Below are 19,961 nucleotides of genomic sequence, written 5' to 3' on the forward strand. Positions count from 1 at the left end.
TTTGTGAGGCTTAGCCATGTATGACTTATCGGTTTGGCCAGAGTGGGGAAATATCAGTGTGACTGTCTGCGGAAGCTAAATTAGCCCTATGGAGGGATGAGACACAGAGCGAGATGCGCCTCGCAGCCACAGGGGGAGATGTATCTAATGACTAGCTAGCATACGGAGGGTGGCGCAGGCCCTGCTGGGGCCGACTGTCAGCACGCTGCGCTTGGCCGTAAACACCGAGACAGCTCCAGGCCCCTGGCGGAAAGACATTGTTGCCTTTCATTTATGCATGGCCCACACACACACACACGTGCGCACGCACACACAGGCGCGGCAGACAGACACCCACTGAGACAGGCAGAGACACACATGCACACATATAAGGCACATGAACACACTCTGTCACACACACACACGCACTCACACATGAATAGATGCTTACCAAGATAAAGCACTAGAAATACCCGAGACACATATGCAAACACACTCACAGTGCGTCAGTGCCCCCACGCTTGCACACACACGACGTCTCGAAACATACGCAGAGCACACTAGCACACAACTTTAATTACAGTACAGAGAAGAGGTTAAGAGCACCAGGAATGATCCAAACCTAAAGTATACACAGACCGTCCTTTTGCACTAAATATATCACATCACATCAGCAGTGAAAGAAAGTGCACACACAGGCTCTTACGCTGCTTTTAGCTTTTGTTTAATAAAACCCTGTCTCACACAGGCGATTGTTGATATTTCACTTCTATAAAAACTGCTCTCGTTTCTGCGTTCTGTTTGAGTGTGGTTGTGCTTAATAAAAAGCCTTCAATACTGTGACAACATGCCTCTAAAACAAAGGGCTTTGTCTAGGGCTCAACCAATCACCCGCTGCCCAGAGAGAACAGAACTCTATTCACATTCTGATTCTGATGTTCTGATGACCGTCTCTCTTCCCCCACGAATCTGAAAGCCACCACCGAGAGTTATGTTCCCAGGGCAATATTACCAAACTGTGAATGTTCGGTTTTGAATATATCTGCTTTCTGTGGTCTGTGATTGTGGAGACATAGTGCTCCATGAAAAACAATGTTTGGTTACTGGCAGATAAAGAGCTATTTAAGAGCACATAACTGCATGGCTGTCACTACACAAAGAAATGGTCACTTCAAGTTCTTTGGTGTAACTGATCTCAGCACCACAAAAACAAACATGTCTTAAGTTTAATGGCTGGGTAATAGTTGTATTTCCTTGTTTTGATTACTTAAAATGTAAAGCATGCATTTCATGATAATATTTCAGTTCAGTTCTGTGGAAAATAGCAGGATATAACTAAAGGTCTATGAAAAACACCCATACCTGCTTATTTAGCATCGAAATGCTTTCTGTCCTGTTTTCCTGAACCCACTGAATACAAATAAGGGACTAAAATCAGCCTTCTTGGCTAAATCTGTAATTCCCCTGACTTGGACATTTGGGCCAATCTTTAATCTTGACATTGTTTTGCATTTGTCATACACGCGGCCCCGGGACTTCAGGCATCAAGCTCTTCCGAACAGATGAGATCACCTCAATTTCATTAGCTAGGAGCTCTGCCTCTTACCAGAAAGTGTGTGTGGTGTGGTGTGTGTGTGTGTCCGTTATTGATGGTTTGTCTGCTCTAAGTAAATTACTCCATGGTCTCTCTAATGACTTCTTAGCATTTCAGAACTTAGATACAAAAGAGGCACACCAGAGTTTTCACAGAAACATTTCTTTCCTGTATACTGAACCCAGGGTCGTCCACAAAGGGGATAAAATATCACTATATTTACACATCTAGAAATATCCCATTTTAATCTGCTTTTGAACAAACTGGCTTAACCTGGTGACAAAGATTAGCAAGAAAAAAAAACACGCTCACTGCTTGATGACCTGATGTGACCCAGTCGCCCTTTTGACCTCTTTGTTGATGCACTGCTCGATCCTCCACATGTCTTTCAGAACTCAGAGAAATCATTTACCAACGTTGATGCTACCTAGAACTTTCCTCATGAAAGAACTCTCATTTAAAGCCCCCGTCCTTCTACTGCATCTATAGATCGATCGCTCTGAAAGACGGACACGAGGGCAAGGCCATACGTTATGGCTGAAGTTTATAAAGCACAAGCAGAGACCTTCATTTGACCACTGATGATTTGACCCCCAGTGACCTCTGCTCAATGGTTTTAAAGAGACCCTAAACATGGCAGCAGAAGCCCATACGACTAATCGCAGGTCACCCAGGGACAGTTGAAAGCGGGGTCAGGGAAGAAATGTGAAAAATGAACGAAGGCCATAGCAGAGACACATAGTCTGCCATTCAACCAGAAGGAGAAAGATTTATAGATACTGCAACAATAAAACACTTTAACAAATGGTTAGCCACATCTAAGCATGTGAATAGGCCTTATTAATGATGCCAGGTGTTGATAGATGTCCTATGGAGTAGAGACTGTTTAACGCCGACGGGACCATATCAGATGAGGACTATTTTGCATTTATAAGCATTGAGCAGAGAAATCAAATCTGCATTCCAGGGGATGGCAAACAATTAAAATATAGAAAGCATATGTCCATGTTTTATTCAGAATGATGAGTCATGACCAATCTATTCACCATTTTTAAAACATTTTACTTATTTAAACTTAGTTAAAACACTACAACTTACTTTATGAGTTTACATTTTTCCCCACACGGTCATATGTGACTTTTTTTTTTTTTTTTTTTTTTCAGCAAGGACCACTCTTTGTCTAATAGATTCATAATTTATACTAGAAAATTGGAAAGTATACAACAATTATCTTTGGTGGAACCAAATAAACTTGTCCCCCCTCTTCTGATCTGAAACTTTCACCTTTTATATACATGACGATATATACTCTGCAGATCCCTTCAAAACCGCTCCTCTACAATTTCTGTGTGTGTGTGTGTGTGTGTGTGTGTGTGTGTGTGTGTGTGTGTGTGTGTGTGTGTGTGTGTGTTCCCACCCGGCAAACCCCTGTGTTTACCTAAACCCATTTCCCAGAGCACAACCCCAGCTTCCAAAATAAAATAGCAAAAACTTTGGCTAATGAGCCATTTGCCTTCCCTAGCTAGCTTGTATCGTGTCCAAGACATCTTGCACATCAAAGACCGACCCTCTCATTTAACGTCTGCTAAGAATGGAGCGGAACTGAGGTCAGAAGCGAAGCCCAGAGCCGCCACGCGCTCCCCCACTACGACTGCCTCCCTGCCAAAAGCCCAGTCCGCAAAGTGTACAGAGCACATGTGTTACCGAGTACAGTGAAAGTATGTATGTGTGTATGTGTGTGTTCAGTGTCAGTGTGTGTTTATGTGTGTTTATGTTCACACATGAAGAGTTCAAGGGTCAGTGACAGAGACAAAAAACAGAAGGCATTTTTTTGGAGAGCTCCTTCCCTGGGCAGTATCCATCACCTGGGGCTTTCAAAGCTCCCACATCTGTCTCTGAACCCATCTCCCACCCATTAGGCACACACACACACACACACACACACACCATAAACACACGCTAAAATCCAAATGGGCCGAGACAGAAAGGGATGCGTGCCGTTTCCAGTAAGGGAAGGGGGGCGGACCACAACATTACTTAGACGCGTCTTTCCAAATGACCGTTGCGGTGGGCCAATGGAGGGCTGCCAGTTGTGTGCTCCCTCTTGTCATGATGACTTGTGTTCGGCTTTGCCTTTTGAAAGATGGTCTTAGTTATAGGGAAAGGCTCTCAACGGCCCTCAAGGTCTTGTGGTGATTCCGCAACTCACAAAGGAAACGGGTGAGGGCTGAAATACTCTGCTTACTGCACTATTGTTGCACGTGTTCCACTGTACTCCCATGGCGAGGCTAGAACGGAATAGTTAGCGACGGTTTTGTGTCTCTGGTCTCTGTCATGGCCTTGCTTGGACTAATGCCTTTTTTTTTTTTTTTTTTCTTCCTCCCACCTCCACCCAACCATGTCCTCAGTTCCTCTCTCCTCTCCCTCTCCCTCTCCCTCTCCCTCTCCCTCTCCTCTCTCCCTCTCCTCTCCCTCTCCCTCTCCCTCTCCCTCTCCCTCTCCCTCTCTCTCTCTCTCTCTCTCTCTCTCTCTCTCTCTCTCTCTCTCTCTCTCTCTCTCTCTCTCTCTCTCTCTCTCTCTCTCTCTCTCTCTCTCTCTCTCTCTCTCTCTCTCTCCCTCTCCCTCTCTCTCTCTCTCTCTCTCGTTTGTCCACGGTAAATCAATGACCTGAAATTATAAGGCTCCAGACCCAACAACCTCCTGTCCTCTTAATGAATCCAATTTCTTGGCTGGCAGCACAAAGTATGCACACACATCCATCTCTCTGGGAAACGATCTGACATTAATACAAATTAACAGGAGGCACCATCAGGCCAACGCCGAGTAGCGATGCCACCCAGAGAGGCTAGGTGAATTATTGACGGAGGAAAATGACTTATAGAGCAGTAACACTCCAAAACAGCGGCCTATTTTCACAAAGCATCTGTTAACGCAACAAACGGGAGAAGGGGAAATGATTCAGTGAGCAAGGGGTTGTGTGTTAATCTAGTGAAGCCCATCATATGTTATAAAAATGTCTATTTAATTTACTTTCCTCAATGGGAGACATTTATTCGCGTCCTCCATTAACCAGTTCAAATGATCTTTTAAAAAGGTGATACATCTCCCGATGCCCTTTACAAGATCAACCCTGCGTCCCTCCCTCAGAAGTCAATCGACCTGGCAGGAAGTCCAATGTTGCAAATAATCATTTCGCTCGATGTGAAAGGTCCTGTGAATTACCGACATCCTCTCTCTCTCTCCTGGCGGGGCATGTCGGCGGAGAGACACGGCGGACGGAGCTCCGACTCACGGGCGGGGGGGGGCGCTCATTTGCGTGAGGTCAGGTTGAAATGTCAGCCCTGTGTTTGCATGTCAATGCAACAGATGCGGACACACACAAACACACACACACACACACAGGATCTATTATATATTAGCACTCATCCAGATCCTTCTTTAGTGCAGGTTGTATGGTGTGCCTGATCAACACAATGCAGCTCAAGGTATTTCTGCACAGGTTTCCAGTTACAATTCATGAAATTAACTCTATTTAAATTCAAATGATCCACTGATAATCTAGATCTCTGCTAGAGATTATCAAAAGAGATATTTGTGCAATTCCATTTGAGGTACTAGCATCTCTTCCTGAACTGCAAAACAATAACACCAATCACAAAATGGCCGCCAGTGGGGTCAGGCTGAGGAGAATCTTCTTTGGATACATTAAGTCGGAGGCTCAGAAACTGCTAAAAGATTTATAAAGCCTTTCACAATACACTTCTCCCTGACAAAATCATGGTGACACATAGCTAGGGAGTGGGGGGCTGACATGGAGAGAGTCGTCCATTACTTCTCTCAAGTTCGTTCCAGCTTAAACCCCTGAGCCAGCTGTGGCCCCACACACACACACACACACACACACACACACACACACAAACTCACTCTCACACACACACACACTCTTCCTCACTCACCCAGACACACACTCACACGTTGAATGTGAGGTTGGCATGGGCTGTGGATGGAGTGTTTCGCTGTAAAGGGTCTTCACAGGCAACACCTGTGTGTTGTCAGAGTGATGCTGCATGACAGGCGAATGGCACCTCAGAGTGTAGTGGTCGGGGGGAGCCGCTCTGAGAGACGTGGAATTCAATACGCCGGCCTTTCAGGAGTGTCACACGGAGAAAAGTGCTAGTCTAAGTGTCACGCTGGTCATCGTCTACATGGTGTGGAGTGACGTGTGTGTGTGTGTGTGTGTGTGTGTGTGTGCATATATATATATATATATATATATATATATATATATATATATATATATATATATATATATATATATATATATATATATATATATATATATATATATATATATATATGTGTGTGTGTGTGTGTGTGGCCTCAGCTAGCTCAGGGTTTAAGCTGGAACGAACTTGAGAGAAGTAATGGACGACTCTCTCCATGTCAGCGCCCCCCCGCACTCCCTAGCTATGAGTCACCATGATTCATGAGTGTGTGTGTGTGTGTGTGTGTGTGTGTGTGTGTGAGAAAGTCACCTTCCCCTTATGTTTAGTGGTCGGAGAATATCACATGACGCGTTCTTAATACTCTTCAGCCCAGCCCAGCCCAGGATGGCTGTGTAGCAGCCTGGACAGTGAGGCTCAACACCTGCAACCTTCCGCTGAGTGGGATGCAGTGTAATCTCTTCACTCTACAATTACCCACCTCTGGAGTTATGGGAAATCATTCAGAACCCCCCACCACCCCCTGACACACACCCTCACACACACACACACACCTGCCTGCCTGCCCCGAGTGCCTGGTTTTTACGGGTGGTGTCGTCAGCAGCCTCTGTCAGTACGGCCTGTCACTGTTCATCAAGTAGACCCCAGCGTCGTTCCACACACACTCACACCCTGAGGCCATTCTATTATGCAGCAAAAAGAGGTAAGGGAGGGGAGGGCATTTTACCGTCAGATTTACACACTTCCGCAGAGCTCTTCTTCTTCCTCCTCTGAAGCAGTCGAATGGGAGAGGGACAGAGTCTTCGTCTCTCTCTTCTCCTTCAATGATATGTTAATGAATGCTCCAATATGTAGGCCTACATCTTTGACTGCCTCCTACACGAATCAGGCAGATGGAACTTGTGACTCAGTTATTAATGAGAAAAAAATAGAATTAAACTGTCCTATTTGAATTCCACACAGTCTTTAAAACTGAAAAGTGGCACATTGACTATTTCAGAAGCAGATAGGAAAGAACCTAGAATGTCTGCTGTAAATTCTAAAGAAAATATAGTTTGTGGGGATTTATGTGGGTTTTTTGTGGAGATATTATGAACATTTAGTTGCTGATATGTGGGGTCTGTTCTGCTAGAAAAGGCAGCATCTGAACTGCGACGCAGTGGAAAGCACAACTCAATGTCTCTTCTCACAGTCCAGGCCATCTGTTATAACAAAGGTTCAGACACAAGGGCTCTGTACCAGCCATTCCCAATTTCAGAGTTTTTTACAATAACAAAACAAGAGAGACAGACAGAGACAGGGAATATATCGCTACGGCGGAATCCTGCCAGCCTTTTTTTTTCCCCTTTTTTTTTTTAAATAAATAAAATAAAAATCCACTGAAGCAATTTCAATCCAATGATCCACGAGAGGGTCTAAAGATATAAGCCTGTCTAATCCTGCTCTCTCAGCTGCTTAAGACCTGCCTGTGGCAGCCGGACCCAGATGACAAGCTCTTCAAAAGAGTCACCATGGGCCCTGCGTCTGCACTGACACTACCCTACCCTACCCGCTTAAAGAGACAGATGCCTTTTTTACTACAGCATTCTTTTACAATATTCAGCACTCCCACACATTGCCAAGCTCGCACACGTAAACACACACACAGAGACACACACTCAAACACACGGGTGGGCGGCAGTCAATGAAAGTGTGAAAACATGGTCAGAAAGAGAGATTCAGCTCACAGTTAAAGAGCTACCATAACAATCCTCTCCGAGAAGATTTAATCATTATAAGTCCATTTACAGAGCCAGAGACAGCCGTTCTAGTGGCAGCTTTGTTAAAACGAGGTGATGTTTCTCACAATCAATTCAAGAGATTTCCTGAAAAACAATTTTTTGTTCTACCAGAGTAATTCCCGTTAAAAATTAACGCAACATGACGCCCAAGTCATTTGGGTTGGAAACTTGATATTCTACTGAGGTAATTGTTGGCAAACATTAACAGTCTGTCGCTCAACCAAAGCACCAATAAAGTACAAACAAATAACTGTTGTTCATGTCTACAGCGCTATGTGATAATGGCAGTTCAACCTCAAAAAGCAATATACATGCTTCTTTGTTAATGGTGGTGGGAAAACAGCAACGATCCACTTCGATCAGGATTGATTTGGAGTGGAGCGTAATGAGATTCCTTTGGCTGATCTCTCAATTAACCCTAAATCCCTCTCTAGACCCCTCTCCTTCCATCTCTCCCCCCCTCTCACTCTTTTTCCCCCTCTTTCTCCCTCCCTCCATCTCTCCCTCTCTTCACTCTCTCTCTCACTCTCTCTGACGTGCCTTACTCCCTGAAGAAATTAAAACCGTAAAAGCACCACAAGGCCAAGGCTCTTCAGTCACATCAGCGGGGGGTGGGGGTGGGGGGTATGGGCATGTGGGGGGAAAATCTGAGCTGTCTGCACAACAAAATGCAAAAGTCTCTGATGGATTTGAGAGTAAAATCTCCTGAAAGACAGACTGCACCTAGAGTATGCCTCTGGTTTAGATGAGTGAGAAGCAGGAAAGGACGGGAGGCTTGCAGTGGAGTTTGCGTCGCACCGAGGTCTGCGACAAAGCTTCAGAGATAATTAGAAGTGACTCCTCATTTTCCAGGTGACGCATTGGATGATAAGAAGAGGGTTGTGTGCGAGGGAAGGAGGGTGACAGGAAGTTAGTGACTTATCTGCATTTTAATCGAGAGTGCAGTCAACCCTCACGCATGTGTTTTCTTAAATGTGTTGTCTGCATTATGTTTGATTCCCTGTTGCAGACTTCGCAAGGTACAGACCTGGTTGAATCCATACTGAAAGGTACTATAAATGTGAAGGTAAAAGAAGGAAGCATTTTCAGTTAAAGCCTCAATCTCACTTGGGTAACATTTGGAAGGGGAGGGTGGGGGATAGGTGAGTGAGTGTATTGTTTCCTGAATAGTCTTGGCACAACTTTATAATATTTTGAGAAATACCGCTCAAACTTCGTGTTCAGGGAGACCTACATCATTAGGTAAAGTTGGATCATTTTCAGAATAATGAGAACTTTATTTTTGTCAACCATCTTTTTTTTGTCTGTGAAAATCATTTCTCACCTTTGCTTAAATATCATTTTAATCAAAAGAGAGCCTTTCGGAGTACAAACTCATCTCAAAAACTGATAAAATTTTAATATTTCCACAAGGTACTCTGCTTCAACTAATTATTTCCCCCAATCTAATATTCCAACATTTCATTTAAACAAAAACTCAGATGAAGTTCTCTGTTTCTGAGAAAGTCTGCTGGGATCGCTGGCAGGCCAATTCCTCATTCCCTATTAATAGGTTAGAGTATAATTAGCAAGAAAGAACACTGGCTTTCTGTTAGTATGTTAATGAAACATAAAATGGATGCTCAACTGATGGCACAGAGGAACAGACAAAGGCTGGATATATAACTGAAGATAACAGGGATCTGTCGGTGTTATTTTTATGTAGGCACCAGCTTAATCTGTGGATTGAGAGCCAACACAAACAAACTTATATATAAGAGAATGTGACTTCTAAAGTTTTAGCAAGAGGTGTATATTTTTCAGATCACACTGCTAGGGATGTATGTGACATAGTTGGCGAGCCGCCTAGATTTTCTATTTAGCGCAACATTGTCCTCTCCCTCCTGGTTTCCTGTGAGGCTCCCTGACACAGTGCCCTGGACCTTGAGCGCACGCTCCACCCAGCAAACTGTTCCGCCCTGCAATGCCTGGCCGTGTCGACTCGCACTGGTGTGCGTGCGGACAAACGGGAGGCGGTTGTTCTTCTGTCCGGTCACCAGGAGCGAGACAATGGCACCACGAGCGGGGCCATTAATCACGAGCTCTCCGCCTGTGTGTGCCAACATGACAGCCCCGCACCGAGATGGAAGAGTGGGCGAATCCTGTGACACCCGACCCCACCCTTTGGAGGCCCCGATGGACTTGAATGAAGAAGTCCGACACATTCATGGCCACCAGGTCACTAATCAAATTAAAGTGATAAGTGCTGGAAGAGCAGAAGGCACTGAATGCATTTAGCAAAACGCCTCGCTTCCATTGTCCTGGGCAGGAACGCGTCGACGTTGGGTCCAGCGCCGAACAAACAAAATATAGCATTCAGCGAGTGGACTCAAAGAGAGGGCAGCCTTCAAAGTGGGGGAATTACACAACATTATGTGCCACCAGCAACTAAACTTTTGTCATGGGTGTCAGTGCCAAAAAGCCCATGCGGATTGAGATGCAAATCAACCCTCTCTCTCTCGCTCCCCTTCATTTTCAGACAAACAGATGGCCGTAGTTTTGGGCTAATTCACTTGGCCAAGCATAAGTAATGTTGCACATAAATGCATGGCCAAACCATTATTAGATAACAACATGCACGGGGAATTAAAAAAGAACAAAAATTAGCTGCCACTCAAACCGAGGCGATACATCCATCATGGGGAGTGACGCGCGCAGCTCAGCGGCCCTGGGGACTGACACGGCTGGCCAGGGCGAGGGTCAGAGGAGAGATGGGGTCAGTGCAGGAGGCAGCCTGAGCCTTCAGCCTGGATCATTTTAATTATCCCAGTGATGACAGAGAGAGAGGTGGCAGGTGGGAAAAGGGGAGGGCGAGGGTGTGTGTGTGTGTGTGTGTGTGTGTGTGTGTGTGTGTGTGTGTGGGCTGTGGGTCGAATGCCAAACTGTCCAGCAGGGTCCTGAGGCATAACACAAGCAGTGCAGTGCAGTGCAGTGCAGCACGTCTCTCCCTCTCTCTCTCTCTCTCTCTCTTTCTCCCTCTCTTTCTCTCGCTTTCTTTCTCTACTTTTCTGTCTTTTTTTCTATCTGTCCCTCTAGTTCTCTTTCTCTCTCTCTCTCTTTTTCCCTCTTCATCTCCCTCCTTCTTGTGAGCTCTCCTCTGGCTTGGCCTCATATAATTGTATTTTCTTTACTTAATGGAAACATTCATAAGTGAATCTCTAGCAGTTTCAATAATTCCACCACGCTACCCTTCACAGGGATGTCCTGAGGGGTAGTCCATTCCTGTCATTTTAATATGTATTTGATAAGCCTTAATATAACGTATTATAACAGAATAGAAGTGTCTGCTTTCTGCCAGCGGTCATCTTAAGTAGCTGTTTAAGGTTTTGTTTTTTTTTTATCAAGCGGATTGTAATTTAAATATAGAAGTGGGGCAAGAGAGATGAGACGATTTCTGAGGAAATCCTGAAATCCTTGAGAACGGCCAGCACTCGGCTCAACAAAGTGATTTATGGTAACGTTAAACCGACAGACTTATCAGCTCGCAATTGTCTCGTAGCCCACGGCTCGGCCAGGACGGCCAGGATAGCCAGGGCCACCACCGTGCCAGCTGCCAGGGATGAGAGGTGTGAGGCAACGGCGCCACACCACACACACACACTCTACTCTCCACACACTCTCATCACACCACAGTCTCCACTGGCATTGGATGACAGGGGGCACCTGCCTCAAGTCTTTCACCTGGTGTGTGTGTGTGTGTGTGTGTGTGTGTGTGTGTGTGTGTGTGTGTGTGTGTGTGTGTGTGTGTATGTGTGTGTGTGCAGGTGCCCACTGTGCTGAACACTTGCTCCTGATGTCTCTGGGCTGTTGTCAGTCCCACTGCTGAGCTTTCTTTAAGTGGTGTGGAGATTGATGTGAGACACCCGACCCTAGCCCTGACAATGGGGAAATCAAATTTCAGCAGAATGACAGCAGAAGAATTAGCCCGATGTCAGGCGCTTCCGATCACCTTAATTACAGACAGTAAGGACACTTAACACACGTGTGTTTCATTGAAATGCCATGATTAACTGGTTTGGAATACATTCACATAGCCTACTAGGAAAGGTCTGACACAGAAGCTGGAAAGGCAGACAAAGACAGAGGAGAGAAGAGGGGAGAGAGAGAGATGGAAAGAGGCAAATGATGCAAGATGGATTTAGTGTTTTGTGCAAAGTGCAGTGCTTTCTCCGCTTCCTGACAAACGTATATGCCAGCCAGGCTGGGTCACTGTGGGGATTTCACATCACTGAATGCCACACCATCACTGAATGCCACACCATCACACACACACGTCTGCCCGTCGCCAAAACAAAAGGAAAAAAAGGGGCACTTCCTGCCAGACGGTCTCTGGTGTGGCACCAAGCCACACTGAGCAATAAAAACAACAACGACGACGACAAGGGGAAGGGAGCAGTGGTGGCACTGGTGCTGTTGCTGATGAGGCCGCAGTGTGCTTCTAAAAACAAACTGCCGCTCTGCGTAGGCATGTGTGTGAGGTCGCACCTCTGCGGAGTGAGAGGATGACAGCAGATGTTTCAGGTTGGGAACAGACATCGCAGCCAATAGCAGAGGCAGCGACTGAAAGCGCTCACAAGATAAATCAGTAATTAATTCATTCATTCATTTATTAATTAATTAATTTATATATTTATTAATTAATAAACAAACAAACAATACATAAATTAAACACATTAACCTGGAAACGAAACAGATCAGAGCGGTTAGGTCACAGACACCGATTTGTGACATTTGTGACATTCTGATTTGTGACTGGAGGAAACGAACCAGCTACTCCAGCACAGCAGGCCTCATCCACTTAGCTTTCACATGGGGTCAGCCCACATGCAGTCCCCGAGTCTGCAGCAACAACAAATGGCCACCATTTCCAGGTCTCCGAAACTTGAAAATGTAAAATGTTTGAATCATTGTCCTCCATGTTGACTTGTCCACACACGTCCACACACACACACACACTTAATTCATTTATTTAAGATGACCAAAACAACACAGCATTCCAAATATTAAGCCCATTTGTGTCTCACACAGCAACACAAACACTGTGCAAGAGCTTACAGCTTTACAGGTAAATCAGGATAAATACATATTATCAGCTAAATCAGGCTTACCGCTTTTTAGCCCAATTTTGGTCGCTCATTTCAAGGTTGAAACCAAGCACATTGTGAATATTGCGGTTATCAACACAACTGGCTCTTTCTGCGTTTTCGCCAGCAGTTACGACGGGTGTAGATGTTCGATTTTGTTTGTTTGTTCGTGCCGCATACTTGAGTGCGGCCTACCGGCGTGACACATGCGCACACACACACCAGAAAGTTAAATACAGAGAGAGAGCCTGGTTCAACAAAGACTATAACTCAGTGAAATCCAGTCGATTTTTATCAACATGATTACTAACTCCATTAGGGCGTTCTGGTAAAAGGGAGTGGTGAACTCTGAGCCATGGAGGGGAAGAAGCTAAGGGAGGGGTGTCTGGTGCTCCTAGACCTCACAGTAATGTGGTGATATCGCAGGGATGTTTTCCATCAAAACGCCTCCGGGGGAGGATTTCATAGCACCATATCTGAGAGGTTGTGCGATCCATTAGGATGCAGGGAGAGTGTGAGAGTGTGTGTGTGTGTGTGTGTGTGTGTGTGTGTGTGTATGTGTGTGTGTGTGTGTGTGTGTGTATGTGTGTGTGTGTGTGTGTGTGTATGTGTGTGTGTGCAGGTGCCCACTGTGCTGAACACTTGCTCCTGATGTCTCTGGGCTGTTGTCAGTCCCACTGCTGAGCTTTCTTTAAGTGGTGTGGAGATTGATGTGAGACACCCGACCCTAGCCCTGACAATGGGAAATCAAATTTCAGCAGAATGACAGCAGAAGAATTAGCCCGATGTCAGGCGCCCGATCACCTTAATTACAGACAGTAAGGACACTTAACACACGTGTGTTTCATTGAAATGCCATGATTAACTGGTTTGGAATACATTCACATAGCCTACTAGGAAGGTCTGACACAGAAGCTGGAAAGGCAGACAAAGACAGAGGAGAGAAGAGGGGAGAGAGAGAGATGGAAAGAGGCAAATGATGCAAGATGGATTTAGTGTTTTGTGCAAAGTGCAGTGCTTTCTCCGCTTCCTGACAACGTATATGCCAGCCAGGCTGGGTCACTGTGGGGATTTCACATCACTGAATGCCACACCATCACTGAATGCCACACCATCACACACACACACACACCAGAAAGTTAAATACAGAGAGAGAGCCTGGTTCAACAAAGACTATAACTCAGTGAAATCCAGTCGATTTTTATCAACATGATTACTAACTCCATTAGGGCGTTCTGGTAAAAGGGAGTGGTGAATCCTGAGCGATGGAGGGAGAAGAAGCAAGGGAGGGGTGTCTGGGGTGCTCCCAGACTCACAGTAATGTGGTGATATCGCAGGGATGTTTTCCATCAAAACGCCCCGTGGGAGGATTTCATAGCACCATATCTGAGAGGTTGTGCGATCCATTAGGATGCAGGGAGAGTGTGAGAGTGTGTGTGTGTGTGCAGGTGCCCACTGTGCTGAACACTTGCTCCTGATGTCTCTGGGCTGTTGTCAGTCCCACTGCTGAGCTTTCTTACACACACACACACACACACCAGAAAGTTAAATACAGAGAGAGAGCCTGGTTCAACAAAGACTATAACCTCAGTGAAATCCAGTCGATTTTATCAACATGATTACTAACCCATTAGGCGTTCTGGTAAAAGGGAGTGGTGAATCCTGAGCCATGGAGGGAGAAGAAGCAAGGGAGGGGTGTCTGGGGTGCTCCCAGACTCACAGTAATGTGGTGATATCGCAGGGATGTTTTCCATCAAAACGCCCCGTGGGAGGATTTCATAGCACCATATCTGAGAGGTTGTGCGATCCATTAGGATGCAGGGAGAGTGTGAGAGTGTGTGTGTGTGTGTGTGTGTGTGTGTGTGTGTCTCAGCGGTGGCAAATGGGGCCCCACAGGCACTAAGATCACTTAGAGCAACATTTATCCCCAATACGTCCTAACAAACACCCGCATTACTAATTTATGACCAGGAGGGCCCCCCCAGTAATTCATACAATTACCAATCAACACTGAGCCAGGGTGCAAGACAGTGAACACGATTTAGGCTAATACTAAGCTCTAGCTGATGGCTTCCCCTAAAACTACATCCATAACACATTTAAAGGGGAACATGAGTCATAACCATCATTATCATTACCAGTAAAAACCTCTTTCTATATAGGCAATATGGTAAAAGTTACTATTTGTGAACGGTGAAATTAGGTTGAGGATGAGGTTATGTAGTAACAGTTTTTACATTTCTTTTTTGTAACTAAGCTTGGAGAGATTTTTTTTTAAAAAGGGAAACGCTGCGTAATTCAGTTAGCCCTCATTTCCTACCCAATTGAGATAAGCATATGACGCCACACTGATCAACGGTTATATGGAGAATTATTCACAAGAACAAAGACATAACAGGAGGCCTGACTTGGTGTCTATTCATAGGAGTGAATGTACTTCTACTTCTCTTGTCATTCTCCATGAAATAATAACCTGGTTAGAGAATACAATGGGATCCGGGGAACAAAACAGGACACAATTCTCCCCTCAGAGTCATCAGTATTGATTTGACAATAGCAACACCACACACACAGCTGTGCAAAATAAGTTACTGAATTGAACACATCTGCCCGATCACTCAAACGTCGGCCGGTAAAGGCACCATGCCCCGCTTCCGCCTTAATTCATGTCACAACAGAAATGCGGCGTGACCCCAAATGCCCCAGTGGAGAACATATGCAGAGCAGCAGCAAGGTCTCGTTTTTAAGACGTGAAGCATCAGGGCACTGGCATCAAAGGCAATTTATTTACAACGCTGCGGAGGTGCACTCTCCAAACGCAACCTTGAGATGGTTTCCAAGGCAGCGGGAACTGGGACAGATCGACTGACTCGACGACCTCCCCACATTATTAAAAAAGACGAGGCTGAAGCATGGCACCATGAGGTCTACTTAATCTTTAGAAATGTTTCTGTGCTTTTACGGGCATTCCATCGTGATGGATGTCCAGGTCTTTTCCGGAAAGTTTTGTTCCCAGATAATTAAGCTTACTCCTGCTATACTCTGCCACCGCAAAAAATATAGGCCTCCATACGCATTTTAAAGATAGACAGTAAGGGTAAGAAAAGAACTATATAGCTTCAGGCACTATTGTGTTTCAGCGTTCAATGAGGCTTAGCCTCCAGGAAGTTAGAGTAAGAAAGCCTTTGTGAGTCAAACACATTTCTGACTAAATATAAATGAGGCATATGAAAATGAGCCCTTTCCAAAATGTAAAGCGTAGGTACTCTAAACTTATTAGGAAAAGGGACACGCAAGCCAATCTAACTTCCCCTCTAAACGTTATCCAACAGTGATCATTACTGCACTGATTGTGTTAAGATAATGTCCCCGACAGGTCCATTTCATCGTCTAGGTCCATTTCAGACGACAAGCCTCGTTAGTTTTGGCCAACAGAAAGTTGCTTAGTCTCACGGATCGGAGTTGCATTAAGGTCCTCAAGGCCCACACTGGGACCAGTAACACACTCCATAAACCGCTAATATTAATTAGCTTCTCTAATTCGTACATTTCATTCCATTTTAACTGACACCTGCCACATGGAAATACTGCAGTGATATCACGGGAGAGTGAGTGAGAGAAACTAAATTCATCCGACTCAGGGCCGAAGGTATGTATGTGGGGCCTACCAGAGCTTGCAGAATGCAGTGGAGGCTGACTTTTCCTCAGAGGAAGCAGAGGACTTGTTGTCTGCTATCAGAAGATAAAGTAGAGGCAGCTGGCTTGATGTGCTTCAGTAGGCTGTGCCTTTCCCGAAAGCTGACCACGCACAGGACCGGTTTCGGGGTTTTTGGGGTCAGCCCCATGAGGCGGGATCGCCTTCAATCCCTGGTAGCCATTCAGCCGAGCCTCGGGATACGTGTCGAACAAGTAACTTTTGTTCAGCCATGTCCATTCCATCGCAGGCAGGCGAGCGCGGGATAAATTACCCGGTGTGTTTTGAGCTGAGGGACAGGGGGTCGGGAGCAGAGAGGTGGGCCAAAACGCAAGAGAAGCCGACGCTCACCTCTGGAGCGAGCACTAAGATTAATGTGCTGTTAATGGAGGAGACCCCCCACCCCTCCCCATCCCCTAACACACACACACAGACACACAGACACACAGACACAACCTCACAGACACACACACACAAGTCTTGGAGAGGGGAAACAAAAACATCTTGGGCAGTCAGCCACAAAAATGATACAGATTTGATTTTAATGTGTTATGGGGGCTTTCTTCCTGAGGGGAAGGGGAAAGCATAACCTTCGCTCTACATAAACGATGAGGTGCCGCGCTCGCTTGACAAGAGGTAGCGAGATTGAGAGCTACACACTCAGCCCTGCACCATTAAGGCAGCCAAACCAAGAGCAGGTCATCTAAAGTATGTGGGTGCCTGTCTGGTCGGCTCTCTACCTATGACACGATAATTACACAGCTAGAATGGCTGGCTTGGATGACTTTCAAGACAGGATTTACTGATAAGACATAAAACGAATCAGAAGAGAAATCCAAAAAGCCCAGCAGAAACGTTTGTAATTTCTATCAACATGGATTAGCCTGCAGGTGCAACATCTCTGCACCAACCATTTCCGTTGGCTTATTTTACACTGAACATAAAAAATATATGATCTGTCAAGATTTTTTGTACTTCATGTAATAGTCTGAACATGTGTTACAGTCACCATAGTTTTGGTTCCATTTCAATATTCAGGCCAATTGGAAACAGGAGAGTGAGCATACCTGGACTGCTTATTCAGTGAAAGATTTTTAATGACTACTAAAATGGAACAAGGAAAAGGATCTTAATGAAACAAAAGGTGAATAAAATTATAAAAATAAACTACTTTCAAATGATACCTAATTGTGTGATGTCTCTCTGTCTGGTGAAGAAAAAGCTTTGAGCAACTCGTTATTCCACTTTATGCATTCAGATATTCAGCTGGTTATTACTGTTCTGCATCAACCAGATCTGTTCTGATGGTGCCTAATGCGCCACGTCCGCAGCATATAATGAGAAACCAATTTAATGAGAAACAAACAACGCTGTGAATCAGAGGCAGAGCTGAACACAATACTTAACACCTACTTACTAGTCACACAGACCAGCACCACAAACACAGCCATGACACACATATTCATGAAGATGAAAACCAAAGAACAAAAATGATTACTGATGACTTTTAAGAAAGTTTATGACTGGAGTAGTCTTCCAACTACATATCTGGTCAACCACTCTGACAGAGTGCAGCATAATTCAAATATTTTACCACAAGTGCAGACAACACAAAGGAGATCAGGAGATTTAAGTGCAACAATCGGTGCCATTCATCACAAAATAAATTGCTATTTGAGAAGCAATGTTAAAACTATGAACCACACACAGAAAGACTTACATGTACGTGTGTGTGTGTGTGTGTGTGTGTGTGTGTGTGCGATCTCTGAGTGTATGTACTGTATGTACTGGTATGTGTGGTGGAAATGGGTGGAAATGGGGGGGGGACTATAGAAACCTAAAAAAAAAAAAGAATTAACAGTAATCGACGGCAGCACAATTTTGTCTTATGGCAAAAGGCACAAGTGAGAACCTTGTTGAGGGAACACTGCATAATAAACCTTTTCCAACGACAGATCGAACTGAACGCAATCCACGCCCCAGCAGCACAGAGCAGTGCAAAGCAGCGCAGCACAGCAAAGGCAAACCCATAGCAACGGGCACGTTCTTTCGCACTCACACTGTCAATTTATGCAGACACTTCAAGCGTTCACTGCCGGCGCTCCAGTGGGTATAGGCGCCAGCATTGGCACATTACTCCAGCAAAGCAGGCAGCGCTGATTTATCAGTGAAACAGCCCAGGTTTGCGGCACGCCGGGGCCGCTGGGACCAGCCGGCGCTCCCTCGGGGCAGAGAGAGCGGCAGGGATGTTGCATAAAGGACCGCCATTCATGCGCAGCTGTCAGAATGCCAAATTCCCCTGTGTCGACCAAAACATTTTTAATCATTTGCTTTTGTTGTCTCCTTTTTTTTGTCCACCACCTTCCCCACCCCCATCCCCCTGCCCCGCTTCACGCTTTTGAAGATGTTTTCCTCCCCATGCCAAGGCTGACAACATATGGGACAACACCCGAGCAGAACTAACATTTATCACAATTTGTTGTGTCGAGTTCGTTTTAGTGACAGGCTATCCAGTGGTGGTGGTGGTGGTGGTGGTGCTGGTGGTGGGGCAGGAGCCGTGCACAGCTACATAACCTCTCCTATGTCTTGTAGAGCATCTGTCTCTTTCAGAATCTAGAGTGAAAGTGAAGTATTGCTTTAACAACATGATGATCGGAGATTAAAAACATACATCATCAAAAGTTGATCAAAATTAGTTCTAAAAGTTTTAGTTTAGGCCTCAGCTCCGCTCTTCATCTGTACAGAGTTGGGGCGACCACGTCACATTTGGGTAGCAACAGCCATTTTGGCGGTACGCTAAAGGAAGATACAGCGATTACAAATGAGAAAATAGTTAGCATCAAGAGGAGATAAGAAAACAAATGGACCGTGATGTAAGCAAACGTGAGCTTCTTCACAACGACAACATGTACAAGACAACCATGAAGTGTTACTTAAAAAAAATAAAGACGATTAAATGCTGTAGACTGGCTTTTGTTCTCTGGGCTGTGTATGTGTGATGTTACGAAGCTGTAACTTACCACTGCAGTAGAAACACTCGTATTAAGTTGCTTTACATCCACTGGGTAAAACAGACATAGCTATATATCCATATAGATCCTTTCCATGTTGGCCAACATTTGTAATTACATGTTGAACCGGGCAGTAGCGAAAAAAGAGAAGTCTATTTGACATAAGTGGATTGAAAATGGATTTCTATACAGTAGCCAACGATTACGTGATTCCCACAATTCTTAGCAGTTTTACGACACAATCCCGAGCTCTATAACCAGAAGTTCTGGTCTTTAGTGCCATTTCAATTCAAGCTTGGCAGAAAGTCCCTTGATACTGTCCATGCAATTTGACAGGTCAGGAGATTGACAGAAGATATAAGATTTGTTCAACAAAGGGGTCAGGACAAATAAAAGCATTGTAGATACCAATGTATTGAGAGAGGGGATAGTCCAACAAAATTATTTTATATAACATCATCCATATGATTGTCTGGCCTTGAGTGTGTTACTTAATGATAAACTGCTTGAATCAACAGGTATAATCTTACAATGGGCAAACATCACCTACATGTGT

General features: G+C 45.0%; 1 protein-coding gene across 3 annotated transcripts in view; it reads right to left on the reverse strand.

Moving 5' to 3' along the window:
• macrod2 (mono-ADP ribosylhydrolase 2) overlaps positions 1-19,961 on the reverse strand; it is a 522,252-nt gene that overhangs the window by 435,908 nt on the left and 66,383 nt on the right. The window lies entirely within an intron of this gene.

This window comes from Alosa alosa, chromosome 18 (genome assembly GCF_017589495.1).
Source record: "Alosa alosa isolate M-15738 ecotype Scorff River chromosome 18, AALO_Geno_1.1, whole genome shotgun sequence".
NCBI lineage: Eukaryota > Metazoa > Chordata > Actinopteri > Clupeiformes > Clupeidae > Alosa > Alosa alosa.